This window comes from Neltuma alba, unplaced genomic scaffold, assembly GCF_004799145.2.
Source record: "Neltuma alba isolate B1F8T4 unplaced genomic scaffold, ASM479914v2 tig00011939_pilon, whole genome shotgun sequence".
Classification (NCBI taxonomy): Eukaryota; Viridiplantae; Streptophyta; class Magnoliopsida; order Fabales; family Fabaceae; genus Neltuma; species Neltuma alba.
This window is the reverse complement of record NW_021636525.1, coordinates 107,396-125,478: the sequence shown is the minus strand read 5'-3', so window position 1 is coordinate 125,478 and position 18,083 is coordinate 107,396. Positions and strand designations below refer to the sequence as shown.

General features: G+C 33.7%; 2 pseudogenes; both read right to left on the bottom strand.

Moving 5' to 3' along the window:
* Window positions 1–7,676: 7,676 nt before the first annotated feature.
* LOC114719701 (probable E3 ubiquitin-protein ligase LUL4) lies at window positions 7,677–10,692 on the bottom strand (annotated as a pseudogene).
* A 664-nt stretch (window positions 10,693–11,356) lies between these two features.
* On the bottom strand, window positions 11,357–16,415 carry LOC114719707 (TVP38/TMEM64 family membrane protein slr0305-like; annotated as a pseudogene).
* Window positions 16,416–18,083: the final 1,668 nt, after the last annotated feature.

The window sequence follows — 18,083 nt, the reverse complement described above, 5'->3', positions numbered from 1 at the left end:
TATTTTAGCCAGATATAATATCATTGGATCTAATCTAAGGCCAAATCATTTCAGCTGGTAGAAGGTCAATAAAAATTGAAAAGTGAGATAAACAGTGATTGGATGATCCTACTCATCAGTGTGTCAGATGAGTCTCTTTTATTTTTCTGTCTTTTCCTTAACAAAACTAGGGCTGAAAAACATTGAACCTTCCAATTCAGTTTTCTCAATTCAAACAAGTTCATAAATATATAATAAAGTCACATAACTTAGGCACAATTAATATCCACAGGTGATTTCAAAAAAAAAATCCACAAGTGAATGAAATACTATTCTTGTATGGTCAATTGAAAATAAAAATAAGCAATGACTAGATGGTATAATTTAGATTAATTTGTTTAAATAAATTTCATAATTTCTTTTATCCTTCTCCTCACTAAACTGGGGGCTAAAAGAAAACCTTTACTTGGTATAATATCAATGGATCTTAATTTAGGACTGCCTTCTTTACAGCTGTCGCCATGATTAATTGAAAATTGAAAAGTGAGATAAACAGTGATTGGATGATTCTACTCATCAATGCGTTAGAAAAATTTCTTTCTTTTTCTATTTCTTCCTTAAGGAATCCCAAGGCTTAAAAAAAAATTGAACTAGCCAACTCACTTTTCTCAGTTTGGACAAGTTCATGAATATGTAATAAAGTCACATAACTTAGTCGCAATTAATAACCATAAGTGAATGAAATACTATTCTTGAATGATCAATTGAAAATAAAGATAAGAAATGAGGGATGATAGAATTTGGAAAAATTTGTCAAATAAATTTCATAATTTCTTTTATTTTTATCCTTAATAAACTCGAGACTTAGAGAAAACCTTCACATGGTATAATGTAAATGGATTTTAATCTAGGGTTGCATCCTTTACAACTATTGTGTAGTCAATTAAAAATTGAAAAGTATGATAAACAGTGATGATCTAACCTATCAATTTGTTAGATAAGTTCTCTTTTCTTTTTCTTTTTTTTTTTATATCTTCCCTTAATAAAGCCATAGGCTGAAAATTATTGAACCAGCCAATTCAATTTTCTCAATTCAAACAACTTAATAAAGCCATAGGCTGAAAATCATTGAACCAGCCAATTCAAACAACTTCATGAATATGCAATAAAGTCACATGACTTAGTCACAATCAATATCCATAAATAAATGAAATACTATTTTTACATGGTCAATTGAAAATAATGATAAGCAGTGATTGGATGGTATAATTTGGATCAATTTGCCAAACAGATTTCACATTTTTTTTATATTTCTCTTCAATCTAGGGGTTAGAAGAAAACTTTTACATGGTATAATATCAATTGATCTCAATCTAGAGTTGCATCCTTTACAATTGTTGTATATACGTCAATTGATAATTGAAAAGCGAGATAAGAAGTAATTAGAGATGAGTTTGCTCATCACTGTGTCAGACAAGCTTCTTTCCTTTTTCAATCTAGCTCCTTCCTTAATAAATCCAAGGGCTGAAAAACAATGAACCATCCAATTCAATTTTCTATTTTTCTCATTATAAATACGCTCATGAGTATAGAATAAAGTTGCATAGCTTAGTCATTTTTATATTCATAAGGGAAATCAAATACTATTATCTTGAAAATAAAGATAAATATTGAATGGATGGTATAATTTGGATGAATTTGTCAAACAGGTTTGCTACTTCTTTCATCTCTCTCCTTAGTAAACTTTGGGCTTAAACAACAACTAACTAGCCTCTAACTTGGGTTAAAACGCTCCCATGAGGAAGAGAAAGATAAGGAGAAAAGGAACTCATTTCTGCAAACTCACAGGTAGAAAAGCGAGACTCATTAAGTGTCAAACTAGAATTGAGTGTTTCACAGTTATTGCGTAATGAACTAACAAAAGAGATAAACGTTGATTGGATAGTTCTATTTGTTTTTTTTTTTGGCCAAAATTGGATAGTTCTATTTGGATCCACCTATAAGCTAGGCAAACTATATCGTCCATATCTCAATTTAGTAAACCAGGGATTGAAAGAATAACTTATCCATCTAGCCAATTCAATTTTCTCAATGCGAGTTAGGTCGAATAATATAATAAATAAATATCTTGCCATTAATATCAATATAAAATATGAAATCTATTATGAGTCTTACGATTCAAAGCCATGTCTAATATGATTTATTCATTATATTCATTAAAATACAAGAAGAGAGAAGCCTACGTAACTAAGGTTAAAATGGGCTCTTATAATCCTACAAGATAGAGAAAGGTAAAGTGGAAAGTGGACAAACTTCTTCATTCAGATGTCAAGAGCGGAAAGATCACATTATGTCTTCCATTCCTATATATCTTTAATAAAGTAAGGGTTAGAAGAATTGTTTATCCGTCTAATTCAAATTTTTGGGTCATGAAATATAATAAATAGTGATCCAAACGATAAAAATACTTTGTTATTAATATAACAAGTAGCATGATTCATATGAACCATATATAAGTAATACGACATTTTAATCATACTCATTAAATTACATGAAAAGCCTTTCTGTCTCAGTATGATTATAATAATGAGCTCTTCTAATGCCACAATTTAGAGTTAAATATATTTCATATGTAATGTAACGTGATCAACTAAGAAAAGAGAGATAACTAGTGATTGAATGATCCTACTGAATGCACTTGTTATCTATGTCACATCACTTCTCCACTATATCTCTACTTGTTGAACTAGGTGCTAAAAGAATAATTCAGTTTTTTTTTTCCAATTTGAGCAAGGTCTCAAAACAAAATAAATAATGGTTTAAAATTATTAATGTTGTTTAATATTAATATAAAAAGCATGGTTATCCTCTTTATTCATTGGAATATAAGAGAAATCTACCTAATTAGAGTTGAGAAAATTCTGTTAATTCCATAAGATAGAGAAAGATAAGAAGAGGAGAAATTGGTCCCGTTTCTGCAATAATTTTTAGAAAGATGTTGTGTCTGTGGGAGACTTGCATGTAATGATAAGATTCATTATGAGATGTCAATTTAAAGTTAAATATTTCACCCTTTTTGCATAATCAAATGAGGAAAGAGATATACAGTGATTGAATGATCCTGGCCTGCTTGGATTTATCCGTCAATTAGATCATGTTATGTCTTTATATCTGTCTCCTTCATAAATTAGGTGTTGAAAAGAAAAACTAAACTAGCTAGCGAATGTAACACATTTTGTGTCCCAAAAGGCAACAAATAATGGTCCAAAGACCCAAAAAAAAAAAACTATCATTATTGTCACTATAAAATAAGAAACTTATAACAAGTTACACCATTTATGAAGTATGAATTAAATAATATGACTTATTCACCATACTCAATAGAATACACGAAAAGAAAATTTAATTAGGATTAAAAAAACTCTTGATTCTATAGGATAGAGAAAGATAAGAACATAAAAGTTAGTCTCACTCTTGTGAGACTTGCATATAAATAAAATGATATTCACTGGAAATTAATTTCAAATTGAACCTTTTACTATTATTGTTGCTAAAGGAAAGAGAGAAACAGTGATATGATCTAGCTTGAATATAATCCACCTATCAGCTAGCTGTCTAAGGTTAGATTTTCATGTGTTCTATCTTTTCATTAATAAATCAATGCTGAAAGAGAAATTAATCCAGCTCATTCATGTTTCTCAATCCAAGTCAGGTCATAAAAAATTTAATAAATAACGGTCCAAAATGAGAAAATATATTTTTCTTATTATATAAAACGTATAATTTATAATAAATTATATTATTCATAAAGTATGAGTAATTTTCATTAAATACAATGGATGAGACCCATAGTAGTTATGCTGGTTGGAATTAACTAGAGCTCATTGATTTGGATTAATTAAGCAGGCCTTTAGAATTTATGGAGTCTATGCAACCTAAGTTATGTGCTTCTTAAATCTTACATCCTTTCTTGGATGCTTAATATAAGAACTACTTAATTAATTTAAATATAATAAAAAAGTCAAATAAATTAAGTTAATTATAACCAATGTGATGATATGATCTCCCCAATTTACTCTTGCATCACATTCAATTATATATCAATTTATGAGTTAAATAAATCAGTTTTGAAAAAAAATAATAATAATATAAGAGATGAGATATTATATTTAAGAATAAATTGAATCCTCATGAAGGAGTATATAAAAAAAATAGCTTTTTTCCGACATTAAAAAAAAATAGTTTTGATGTTTGAAGGGATGAGGAATTGGAAACAAAGATAAGATCTAAGATGATTTTTAAGGAATAAAACTTTAATACAAGAACAGGTAGACATGTCAAAGTCAAACCAATTAATACTTACGGGGTCTTCCAATCATCAGATCCAGAAGGTTACAAAACCTTCAATCCACTGTTTCCCTCCTCTCTACATTAGTACATTGAACCTAATTATAATTAAGGTCAAGTTTTAATTTCAATTAATGGAGAATCTGCTCAAACTTAAATGCATTGGATTTTCATTTATTATGATCAGTCACTTTAAATATGCGTTTGTATTTGGTTCGATAGACAAGGTGTAGGTGTTTCTTAAAGCCAGGCTTCTTCTTTTTTAACAAAAAAAATCCAGGCTCAGATGAGGATTTTATATATATATATATATATATATATATAAATATATATATTGCAATTTGAACTTAAGATCTAATTTAATGTTTTCCAATATTGTACTACAACTGTAACCCCAAAACACAAAGTTATGTCAAGCCTGATATATATCTTCGATTTTTTTAATGAAAAATTGCATCTTTAATCCTTTCATGTAAAGTTTTATTTTATTTCCTTAATTTTATAAAGTATTTTTCAGTCCTTTTATCATAATTATAATTTATTAAACATTCTAAAAAAAATTTTCACTAAATCAAATAAGACTGTCTATACAAAAATATTTTCCCTTCTCTCTCCCTTCTCAACTAAACATGGTCACATGAAAACCTCTACCCTCTCTTCTACTCCCCTCTGTTTTGTTGAACCAAGCGCCGCATAGGTGGTGGAAATTAGGTAATGTCACTGTTTAAATATTGGGCCTCGTTCGGCCCATATTGCAAATTTCAAATTTAAATATCCCAGAAATATTGGGCTGCGGGTTGGGGCTTTGTGTGCTCCTCCAAATTCAGCATCTTGCATATGAGGCCCAAGACTTAAATCAAATCCCCACGGCTATGATAATACTTGATATTCAGGACTTAAGTTTAGCAAAAGGGAAACTTTAACTATTTCAAAAATTTACCCAACCTTCCTTCCTCCCTGAAAATTTATAAATCCAATTCTTATATGGTCCCTTAAATTAATTAAAGGGTTAATACAAATTTGGTCCCTCAAATTTGGACCCAATTTGGTATTGTCCCTGAAATTTAAAACGTGTGGTATGGTCCCGAAATTATGTTCGTTTCAGACCGTTGGTCCCTAGCATTTAGCACCGTAAATTCTGCACATGGCGTTAACACCGTTAAACTGATGAGTTGGATATGACCTGGACATGATATTGGTCCCTCAAATGGGGCCATTTTGGTATTGGTCCCTGAAATTTAAAACTGATGGTATTGGTCCCTCAAATTATATCTGTTTCTAGCATTTGGTCCCTGATAGCTTTAGGCCCTCCTCTTTTTATCTGTTCCTGTAGAACCCTCTACTTTGCTGTCAGCGGCTGGTGACTTGCTGGTTGTGCCTGCCTTTGTGTTGGAGTTGCTAGTGAGGTTCTTGTTGCTTTTTCTCAAGCTTTTTACTCTGGTAATATGGGCTTCTCTTTTTTCTTGGGAGGTTCATCATCATCTGTACTAGAAGAAGATGGCTTCAATGGGAGTGGTTTTGTATCTGAAGTCGGCTTCTTCTTCTCATGAACTGTTAAGTCACCTTTTTGCCCAAAGGTAGCAGATGAAGTAGAAGGTTTAGCTGAGAATGCAATACGTTTACTCCACAATAATATAGGAGCAGAAGCTCTATGTTTTGACAAAAGTGAATCCCAGATTGCATAGATTCTCTTCGACCATAGCCTTCCATTGCTCATGCCACATCATCAAGTTTTAGTTGCCAAGTCAAATGCCATATCATAGGTTAACAAAGTTAGAGCCAACTCAGACAAATTTGATGGCGTAAAGCTATCAAGAACCAACGGCCAGAAACAGATATAATTTGAGGGACTAATACCATCTATTTAAAATTTCAGAGACCAATACCAAAATGGCTTCAAATTTGATGGACCAATACCATGTCCAGGTCATATGCCACATATATGCCAACTCATTGGTTAACAGTGTTAACGCCACGTTAGCAAAATTTAAACGGTGCCAAGATGTCAAGGACTAACTGTCTGAAATGGATATAATTTCAGGGACCAATACCTCACGTTTTTAAATTTTAGGGACCAATACCAAATTGGGCCCAAATTTGAGGGACCAAAATTATATTAACCCTTAGCAAAACAAGCTAATTCCTCACAACATGATCCCAGAGATATTGGGCTGCTGGTTTGGCCTTTGCGTGCTCCTCCAAATTCAGCATCTTGCATGTGAGGCCCAAGACCTAAATCAAATCGGCAAGAGCCATGATAATACTTGACATTCAGGATTTGAGTTTAGTGAAAGAGGCTAAATCCTCATAACATGATGAACTAAAATTTGAATCATCACTGAAAAAAGACACCCACATTTAGCATCCAACATGTCGGAATCAAGTTAAAATTGGTATTTTGGGCTCATTTCACTCACCACGTCTCGCCAGAGTTTTACTCATTTCGAAACATGATTTGCCAACCAAATTGGGGATCAAGTAATGGGGAAGAAAACTGTGAAAGGAGTCATTCTCAGATACATCTCTGGCACTATCACTGAGTTTGAATCGTCACTGTGGTCTCAGCCAAGTGAGTTCGCACATGGGAGGGATGAAGCTTAGACCTTATGGCATTGCAGATGTTCAGGCTGCTCAGGTGGTCGCCGAGCGAGCACTTATTAAACAGTGTTTAAGAATATAGAGATCTCATTACAACTTTGGTATGATTCGGTTTAAGATGGCTTATTTCTCGGGTTTGATTTTGCTTCCCTGCTTCTCTCACGAGTGATTGAGTATTAATTCAAATGAGGTGAGAGAGACCATAAGCATTGGTTTCTTCATGTAAGAAACGTGCGGCCAAACCCCAATCGTAGTCTTACACTGCAACTGAGAGAGTATTTCTGGGCAACTTTTTTCCACTCATGATCATACCTACTTCCAGCAGGTCTGCATCTTTACACTCTAATTAACAAAAAAAATTTCTGCCTATATGTGATAAATTAGTTCTTAATTAACTTAATATATTTGTATTACTTTAATCTTTTCATAGTACGCACTAAGGAATCCTGCTCAAGAAAGTTGGCAGCCTCTGTCCAACAGAAATGCTAACTTGTAAGGCAATATTAGCTCCAGACTCTTTATTGCTGTAAGAGAGAGAAATCAAACCCCAACAACCGGAATATTTTCTTTTCCTTTATACTCTTTGTTTCACACTGATGAGAATAAAACAACAATTGAGATCACAGTCCCATTATGTTTAACCCCAAATATATATGTACATAGGAAGCATAATGGCCAAAACCAATTATTTTGACTAGTAACTAAAATTGTATGAGAGAATCATCATAATATTCCAAATAAATAGAAGGAAGTTATCCAAAAATTAAACCAGGTTGTTTTGTGTCCCTTATTCTGCCAAGAATAGAAAAACTGCCTTCTGTCAAAAATCACTCAGACAAAGGTAAGGAAAGAATAAGCTGTAAATCTATGCAGAAAACGGCGTTTGGTTTCCCTTTTTATACAGTACACAAGGACTATGAACAGAAGAACATTAACACGATACAAAATGGAATTTTCTATACATCACCTGAGTGCAGACATGAGAACAAAGCAGAAAAGTAAGGCATTTGATGCTAATACCATACAATTCAACTTACCATCTAGGATCCCACTAATCACCATTGTTTATCTTTAATTTCTATAAGTTCCTCAATAGATTGACGACATATTGGGCATTTATTCGATTGAAGCCACAAAGCTTGTGCGCAGTCACTGCACATGCACTGGAAAATACAACAAGTATATTATAATCAGAATACTCATATGGAAAACGATTGCAATATATATTTTCTTTTATCAGTTTTAATAATATATACATGATCTGAAAACATGCAAAGAACTGATAGCTTTGAGAATAACATAGAAAGGAAAAATCACGAGCGGAAGGAAAGAGAATTCTAAGATGATACAGGGATCATGAAACAGCCAACAGCCCTCTTCTAACAAATACAGATATAGTGAAACTCCTGCAGACGGCAGTCCATTATCCATGATTATCACAACCATCATCCCATATAAGTAGCCCTTATCCAATCCATGTGCTTAGGCCATAAAAAATAAAACGCACTTATTGCTTAACAATTAAATATCAACCCTCTACATAAGTAGATTTTATATGAAATCTTACCAAGTGTCGACAAGGCAATACAGCTGTGTCCTTTGGTTCAGTCATGCATATTACACACTCCTTCCCAGAATCATTGTCATCAAAACCAGCTGCTGCTGAGCCTCCTATTCCATATAACTCTCTTAACTCATAACGGACCCCATCAATCCACAGAATTTGCCTGTCTACTTTTACTTGTAAAGGACCATCACCATTGCCTTTCTCTACGATTGCTTGAGTAATCTGCATGTGAGGAGAAAAATCTAACACGGAATTGCAGAGATTGTCATCTGCTGATGAAGTTAGTAAACATGTTTCAGCACATATCACAAAGGGGAAGACATCATCTCCAAGTGAGGGTATTGAAACATCATCCAACTCCAAAAACCCTTTGTCAATGCCTGTTCCTGAGGGCTGACAAAATTTCTGGCCTATTCCTTTCTGAAAAGGGATTCTTATAGGCTCAAATACATTGGGAAACAATGAAACAAACCTACATTTTTCCTCCTCCTTTGCAAAGTAGATTATAGTGATGCTGCCAATCAGAAATACAAGGAGTACAAATCTTAGACATGCAAAAGTATTCGATTGTGGTAATCCAGCTAACAAAATCTTTTTATTTTTAGGTTCATTCCATAAGCATCATGCAAACAAAATTAATTTATCAAGTTAAGACTCACTTGTTCAAAGTTCTTAATTTAACAGCTGATATCTTGTTCTAAACAGTCTTTTTGATGATTTGGATTTAAACACTTTACACGAGTGTAGGGATCCCTCCCTCCACATACCATATTTTCCAGCAATCAACACGAAGACATATCAACTACGATTTCATGATTCAAGATAAGCATTAAAGACATAGGTAATAGGTCTAGCAGCTAGAAAATTTGCAAATTATCCTAACTCTTAAACAACAAACAAACATGTTGAATCTCCTCACCTTGATGGATAGAATCATTGACATAATAGTAATATTCCTATCTAAAAATCTCTGCATTTCATTGTAAGTGGAAACCTTCTCGATAGTGGGTATATTAAACTGATACAAATGTGAAGGAAACGAAAAGAAGAATTTCCCACTAAACAAATTAGTTTCTTGATAATCTCATTGTCCTAAATACATGACCTAGGTAAATAATTCATGGAGATTTAAAAATTGATTATTTACTATTATCATGTAAAAAAATGTGTGTCAGTTTGCGGGGTATTAAATTTTTATTCTTTTTCTTTTTTTTGGGGGGGGGGGGAGGGGAAGTATTAAGCGAGGGAGACAAGAAGATTGAGGAGCAAAACAAATCCTCAAACTAAGTGCCATATCTAGGAATAACAGACTCTTTCGACTTCTGCAGAGTATCCTCATGGCCTCAGGTTTTCTAAGCAATGAAAACATCAGGGTCAAAATTAGAAAAATCATTTCTTGAAGCAAAAACTTCTATCATTTGTATGGACAGACAAGACATCCACATTATGATCATTACTAAACACGAAATTCATCTTAATCACCCCACCACATACATCCAAATGCAGCAACAAACTAGCAATTAAACTAATTCAGAAAAGTGAAGAACCAAAGGAAGTCCTCAGTCCTAACCTCCCATCATGCAAGGCATCGAAAACGAATGAAACCAAGCGCTGATCAGGGTAATGCTCATCTACTTCCAACCGCAATGTATCTTTGTGCACGTTCACATCGTTCCTGATCTTCTTAGCCGTTCGATGATCAACATAGGGCGGTGGCGAGACGATAAGACCAGCCGCAGCATAAATTGCAGGCCACCCATTAGCATGATTTACATAATAAGATGGGGGATACTGAAACCTACCCACCATAGAATTAGAATAATTGGAACAATTGCTATACGCATTTGAGTAACAGAAGATATGGGTCTGAGGACAGGGAGGCACATAGTTGTTGCTTTGCAGTGCATAAGGCGTGGATGAGGAGAAATAGTAGCCTTGAGGCGGCGGCGGCGGAGGAGGAGGAGATTCTGCCGAGTAATAGAAAGGTGGCGGAAGATGTGGGTTATGAAAGTAACTGCTTCTTCTTCCGCTACTCGAAGAAATTCCCATTTCAAACGGCGGAAGTAACAGAGAAGAAGAGAGAGATGAGATTGAGAAGGGAAAGTTGAAGAATCAGAATTGAGAATGGTTATATCATTGCAGAGCCAAAAATGAGCTTCAAGTGCCCAGTAAGATATTACTCGCATTCACCAAATTCTTTATTTTTGAGAATGACAGTTCATAATTTTATAATTTAGTGGTGTCATAACATTTTTTATATTCAAATTAATTATAAAATTAATAATCAATAATTTAAAAAATTTTGTGAAAAAAAAAAGACAGGGAAATGAACTCAACGCTGCATATATTATATTATAAGGTATTGTTGGCAAAAAAAAAAAGAGGTAGCATCGGAGAACAAATTTAAAAATCATTCGGATTATTTAATCTCTCATTAACTTCAATTCTTTTTAATGCCATCTAATTTACTCTATAAAAAAGCCTTGAAGTATCAATGGTACAGACTTACTGAAGTTATCATCATTTTAGTGACCTGATCAAAACAATTAAAGACAACAATTAAAAAAATCAACTAATCCAAAAGTATTGGCGAAAACCAACTAAATATTAATAATTCTCCTTAATTTTTTATCTAATTAATCGACTTAATTGTTTTGATTAAAAGGGAAAAAAAATCAAATGGCTCAAGTATAATATCAAGAGTTTCATTGATCACATTGAAAAGGAAAAAAGAACAATAATAATTTTGTAAAACGCTAATGCTTCCTTATTCCTGTCGGCTAACCACCACACCAAAACACACGCACAACACATATTTTTAACTCAGGAAAACACAATCATTATCAATCATTAGGTATAGAAGAATTGATAAGAAACCCTAAATTAAAATTTTGGATACTCTACAAATTACAGCAGTAAAGATGGGATACAAAGAACAAAAAATGGTTCAGACATCAAATTTACTGCCATTACGACAAAAGTTATATATTCAAGACCCAAATTTCTAACATTGATTCTGTGTGTGTAAATATATCCCTCCATATATAAATAAAATAGGAGTCAGCACTCAGCTTGTGCTCAAGCACTTTAATAAAGAAACAGACATAGCCTTAAGAAAGCGGGGAGAAGAATTTACAGAAACTATCGTTTTTAATTTTCATGATGATTGTCTTCAGCAGTATCATCTATCTTGATTATGAGGGGTTGGTTGAGATCTGCTGCATGTTCAGAGGTAATGGGTAAGTCTGGGAAGGAAGAGTGCCATCTATATCTCCATTTTCAGCCAAAGCTTTTTCTAAAGCAGACTTGGCAACTTTAGTTACACATATCATCAAAATCACTGCACCCACCCGGAAAACAAAAAAAAAAAAAAAACACATTGAGAGGTCAACATCTATGTATCTATTAAATGACCATCTTGCTGCAAAAAACAGAACATTGATTCGCCAAGAAAAGAGAATCAGTTTGCATTTAGGGTAAAAGGAATTTAACTCACCAGATATTGCAAGGCCCAAAATGATAAGTGCCTGCATGCACAAGAGAAGTAAACATTTGTTACGCATACACGTGTGTGTGTATTCAATTTGGTCCAGTCAAGAAAATGAATAAATTGCATGTATGATGCAGAAAGGAGTAGACAATTAGCATCTCTTACACAACGAGTCTTTGAAAATTCACTCCACCCATGTGTTACATCTGATAGATCTTTGAGGGTTGTTCCAAGGTATACAAGTGCCAGCGTTATTGGCTGCAATAATAACAATGTTGGAGGTGTTAACATACTACTGTAACTGGGAAGGATCTAGCAAGAAGCAGCTAGCCTATACAAATTACAGAATTCAGTGTTGGTGGAATGCAGTGGTAGACCAGGCTTGTTATTTTTTTTGGAGTAGATGGTAAACCACACTATTAGCAGAGAGACAAAACCATTTCAGAACCACATTCCTTCCCAAATCAATTCCTCACAAATCAGTTTAATCACGGTCATATTCATTGACAATGTTCGGTAATTAGGGAGCACCAAGGGTTCAATGTGGCAGTACTGGCAATCAAAACGAACAACTTTGATGGCTTTCAGAGGTGTCCAATATACCATCGAAAACTAGCAATAAGAAATCTAGTTGGCATTTGGCATTCCACAATTTGGGGGATCATTAAGTGTACAATAGAGTTCTGTTATGCATAAGTTCGTCTTTGATAATTGACCAAGGGTGGAGAAGATACCATCATTCCTAACCAGGAAGCCAGCATGTATTCCCCCAGTGGAACTGGAGTCACGGACAGGAGATAATTTAACATGTTAAATGGTAGTAATGGAACAAGCCGGAGCAGTAATACAATCTGAAAGACAGACAATTAAATTCAAAACACATCAGTTGAAAAAAAAAAAAAAAAAAAACTGAAAGTAACACCAATCAAACCAGCAATAAGAAAGGATCTATTAGAAGTGTAGCCTTCTTCAGAAGCCACTAGTAATTTCCATGTTATTAGCCACTTACACATCAGAAGATTCAAGAATTTCATAACATTATGAAGCATACGAACCTTAAAGCCAGATCGCTGAATTGCAATAGCCACTGACTTAAACTGAGGATAATCCTTCAACCTAGAAATGACAAATGATTTCCCAATCTGTACAGAAGGACTAAGGTGTGAATAAAAAACCTCACATCACGGAATAGAAACATGGACCAAAATGTTGCTTATGGTATATAGAGAAAAGCAAGAAACAAAGGGAATTGGGTACTACTACAAAAACAAGTTTTTAATTATGGAGTTTCCAAAGGTGATGTTTCCGTTCCAACTACTTAATATTGTAAAACTTTGGAAAACTTACTGTTCTACCAAGAAGAAATGCAGCTCCTGCACCAACAGTTGCACCAACAGAGTCAGCAACAAAGCCCACTGGAAGACCAAAAAGATAACCGCCACCAAGCTGAAAACAGTATATCAAGTTAAAATGGCATGGTGTTGGTTTCGTACTCCACCAGGTTCTTTAAAGAAGAGAAGCACGGAGATGAAGAAGGGAAGGAAAGCAAAAACGCAAAAAGGATGATAACAAATAGAGTAAAACCTAAAGCGAACTTCAATAAGATATAAAAATCAAGTTCTAAAGAATGACACAGATCAGCCATCAGAACAGGAAAATTAAATGCTTATGTTGCAAATTAGACTATCAGGTTCAAAAAGTCAAATGCTGAGAAATTTCCATCAAATCAGATATCACAGGCATTTTTGCCCAAAATATGCGACGTGACATAACCACATAAGCAGTACATGCATCTCCGTTTCCTTATCACATGCATCCAGTCACTGGCCATTCTCAACCATAGAAAAGGTTGTAGGAGAACAAAGTTCTGGCACACAAAGCAATGCAGGCAAGTCCACATAAAGGAAGCTTGTATAAACCATCACTTGAATAATTTACACTGTACATGGTCTACTGACTCCAGTAAACGGGGAGGACTACAAGGGCCAAACTTTGTAATAGCCTACTTTGTACTAATGAACTATTTCATTAAAAAAGGATTTAAACTGATTTAAATATATAAAGACTATCAAGTTTCTTTGTTGGGTGCCCGCATGTTGCACTACAAAGGAGAAGCCAGACAGCAGACTAATCATTTAAGACAAGATAATATATTTTCTCAGTTTGGTTTATACGTTCTCAATCTCACATTATTCATCCCCACTATTCTATCTTTTGAAAGGCAGACATCAGACATTCAAGTTAAGAAAAATGGCAGCCTTCAGTCTAAATCTACTACCTCAAAATCTTTGGGGAAATAACAGTGCCATCAAGTTTGTAGAACTTATATACCTAGATGGCCCAGGTAAGTTCAATCTAGAAATTTACAAATAACCAAAGCTTATTAGAGCAAATATCTAGCAATGCTTTTGAGGAACAACTCTAAGCAACATTACATGCAACTACAGAAAATTTCTACAAGCAATTCAATAATGTCTACTACAAATTGTGAGGGTATCAATGCCTCTTACAGTGAGTACAGAAGCTGGAACTGCCAAGACAGTCAGAGGTATGTAAGCAACAGCCCTGAAGATGACCAGATAAATCTGAGTTTAAGACTTCATGCATTCAAGCCCACTATCAAATTATAGACTCAAGGCTCTTTAAACATGCCAACTGTTTTATGTAAATTTAATCTTTTTCACTGCATCAGGAATAAGAAAAAAATTTAAAAGAACATGAATTATATAGTAAATCTGGTAATCAGTAAAATCATCAATCTCTTAAAGTGTTAACATAACATTGGGATCTCCTGACCATTTGATAGCCCAATGTTTATAAAATCCAATAATGGTACTCCAAGCAAATAACAAAGTTATAGTCTTGCAAATTTCCAATAGCTGTTCCAACTTCCAAGGATACTTATATCTATCCTATACAGCTAATATTGCATAAAATCCCTATATGATCTTAATTTCATATAGGCTTTCATCATTGGCCTGGGTAAAAATTTATTCTCAAATTGACATTTTGGATAAACATATTATAATATATTAAACGTTATGCTTCAAAAGCTAGTTTGGTCCATATGATCCGCATAAAGTACCTTGGTTTTCACATTATGACCGAAAGTTGAATACGTTAGACTTCAGTTAGTATCTTTCTCAGCTGAGACAAAGCATCAGCTTTAGAAACGCACTTTTGACCGGGTTTGTTCTGACCAGAATATTTCATACTACCAATTGCCTTTTAGTAGCAAATAGCAACAATGTGATAACATGCATTGGTTGAAGTTTCACAATCATGACAACGTAAGAATCCAAGAAAGATACTTACGAAGTGGAAATAAAGGAAGTAAAGCTTGCAATAACTTACAGGACAAGTGGACCCCAGGGACCAAGATTACTATGAACCCATACCAAGAAATCCTTCAGCATCTGCAACAAACTTAAAAAATATTAAAAAACAGTCCACAGCCAGAATGTTCCTGCAACTTTTCGGGGATGAAAATCCCAAGGCAGTGCTTGTAATGAAGGATAGTAGAATTATAATGAATATGCTTATCAGTGCAGCATTGTTGTTCATACGCATAAATAAAAGAATGGGAATTTTCGTCTGGAAAATTGATTTAACTAATGAATGTCCTAGTTTTTTTAAGATCACATAGCGAATTTATGCAACTGTATTACTTAACTATCAACATAAGGAATCAGCCATTTTAAGAGCGTTCTTAATTTTATTTATTTATTGGATACAGTGCAATTGTCTTCTCCCCAACACTACTCTTCTGACGTTGGGCGCGTTATTCATACATAAAATCCGTTGGCTGAAATCCCAGTAAGCTAAGTAAACAAGACCGAAGAAAGCTTTCAGGCTAGTGCACCACAGCCATCAGAGGATCATCAAATTTAAAGGATAGATGTTAAATTCCATTTCAACTTAGGGAAGGAAAGGGGGAAACCACCGCTAGAAAACGAACCCGCAGGGGGGGGGGGAATTGAGTGGTGAAAAAAATTAGGCACGCGCATAGCGCAGCTAACCAATTCAACGAAAATGCATGCGTCAATCCCATTTCAACCAAGAAACATCTCCGAATCGAGAGAAGTGAATCCGAGATTGTAAAGGAAGAAAAAGAACCTTTTCGATTGGGAGAGTGAAACAAGCAGCAACAACAGCGCCAATAACAAGAAGCAGAAGAGTGATCTTGAGGGCGGAGGCCCAGGTGACAGCCATGGTGATCCTGCGACGCCAAGGCCTGCACTTGTCGTCGTCGTCGTAATCAGATGGCAAGTGTTTCAAAGATAAGCGAGCCCTCAATCCCTCAGAATTTGCCAGATTTGGATGAATTTGATCAAAACCCGATGAAAGCGACAGCGTCGTCTTATTAGTTCATCATCAGTCGGATTCAGGGCCCTTCCAAAGTTCGAACTTTTCTAACCGGCTTTTTCCGCCTCTCTTTTCTTCCAGCACTGCACCTCCAGACACTAGTATTTGATTGGACTGCAATTTGTCCTTCATATTCCTTCTTCTATTTTTTTGAACAAATATTCCTTTTTTTCCGTGAGCTGAGAGAGAGAGTATGTGTGTGATGCTTTATTTTATTTTAGAGTTAATATAATATTTTATTTTTAAGTTTGTTTTATTTTAATTTTGGTTTCTCAAATTGTAAACTATAGGTTTTAATCCCTTAAGAGACAAAATATTTTACATTTTTATTGAATTATAGAAACCAATATTATAAATGAGAAAAAAAAACTTAAGGAACCAAAACCAATAATAAAATTTGAGAAATTAAAACCAAATTAAAAATAAATTTGAGATATCAAAATTTGTATTAACCTTTTATTTTATTTACTCATTTGTTTGGAATCACAATTGAAATTCTAAAAAACACTTCTTTACTGGACAGAATTAAAAATTGTTTTTAAAGGATTCTAACTCGTTAAAAGTCGTTTTATTTATCATGAATTTCATAAAATTACTTCTAAAAATAGGCACAGCAAAAAATATTTTTATGTAAATTGAGATAAAACCCATCTTATATATTTATCTAGTACATCATAAAATTATTTTAAAAAAACTAATCCAAATACCCCTTAATTTTGTCCCAAAAAAAAAAAGCATCAACTTTGCAATTGCAAATAGTAGTGTATTGTAAGCCATTTGTGTTCCAATTTGATCAGATATCCCTAAAAGGATTAGTTATTTGTGTTTAGAAATAGTATGATCATGTAGCTGATTTCTTTTTTTTAAAAAAAAAAATCATAACTTGTCTATACTTTTCATTAAAAAAAAATCGAACTCCATCTCAAATTAAGAAAGTTTTTTTTTTAAAAAAAAAGACGTTTAGAATGATTTGAGTTACAATCCCCAACAACTGAAAATCTTGAGAGGGATCATTCTGGAGATGAACTTTTTCATAGCTATTGAATAGTGAATTATTTACTACTATTTCCGGTCCTAATTATAAGAGCCAGTTGATTAATTTAAAGAGATTAAGAAAGTAATTTGAGTTAGTTATTTGTCATAAATAGGTGTCGTCTTTCCTAAAATATCCTTGCTAATCAAGTGTATTGACTAGAACTCTTATTATTAGAACGGCTACTGTGAAAAAAAATGTATAAATATGATAAACAAAGTGGATTGCAGTCTTATATTTAGGACTAAAATAAAAGTTAAACAAGATCTTATATTAAAGACCAGAAGTAGTACTAATTAATAATTAAATATTACTTGCAGTGTGATAATATGATTTGAAATTTCATGGAGGCAAAGTGCAAAACTAACCTAACCCATTGTGGTCCAATACAGCCTAGCTGGCCCAAGCTGCCTGCTAAAACCGGATCTCCCCACATGGTCAGCCTATGAATCTCTTTTGGACAGATGACCACGCAAGCAACTTATAAATTCATCGCCCAAAACAAAATAATCAAGCATATTTGGCTGCGGTGAATTTCGGAAAAAGTTTAGATGCTCATCAGTTTTGATAAGAACCTAGCACTTAGACACTCCAGATATAATTTTATTTTTATTTTTATTTTTTTAAATAATTATTTTAATTATTTTAATAGGTATAAAATAAAAAATAAAGATAATTTCTTAACTATCATTCTTTGAAAAAAA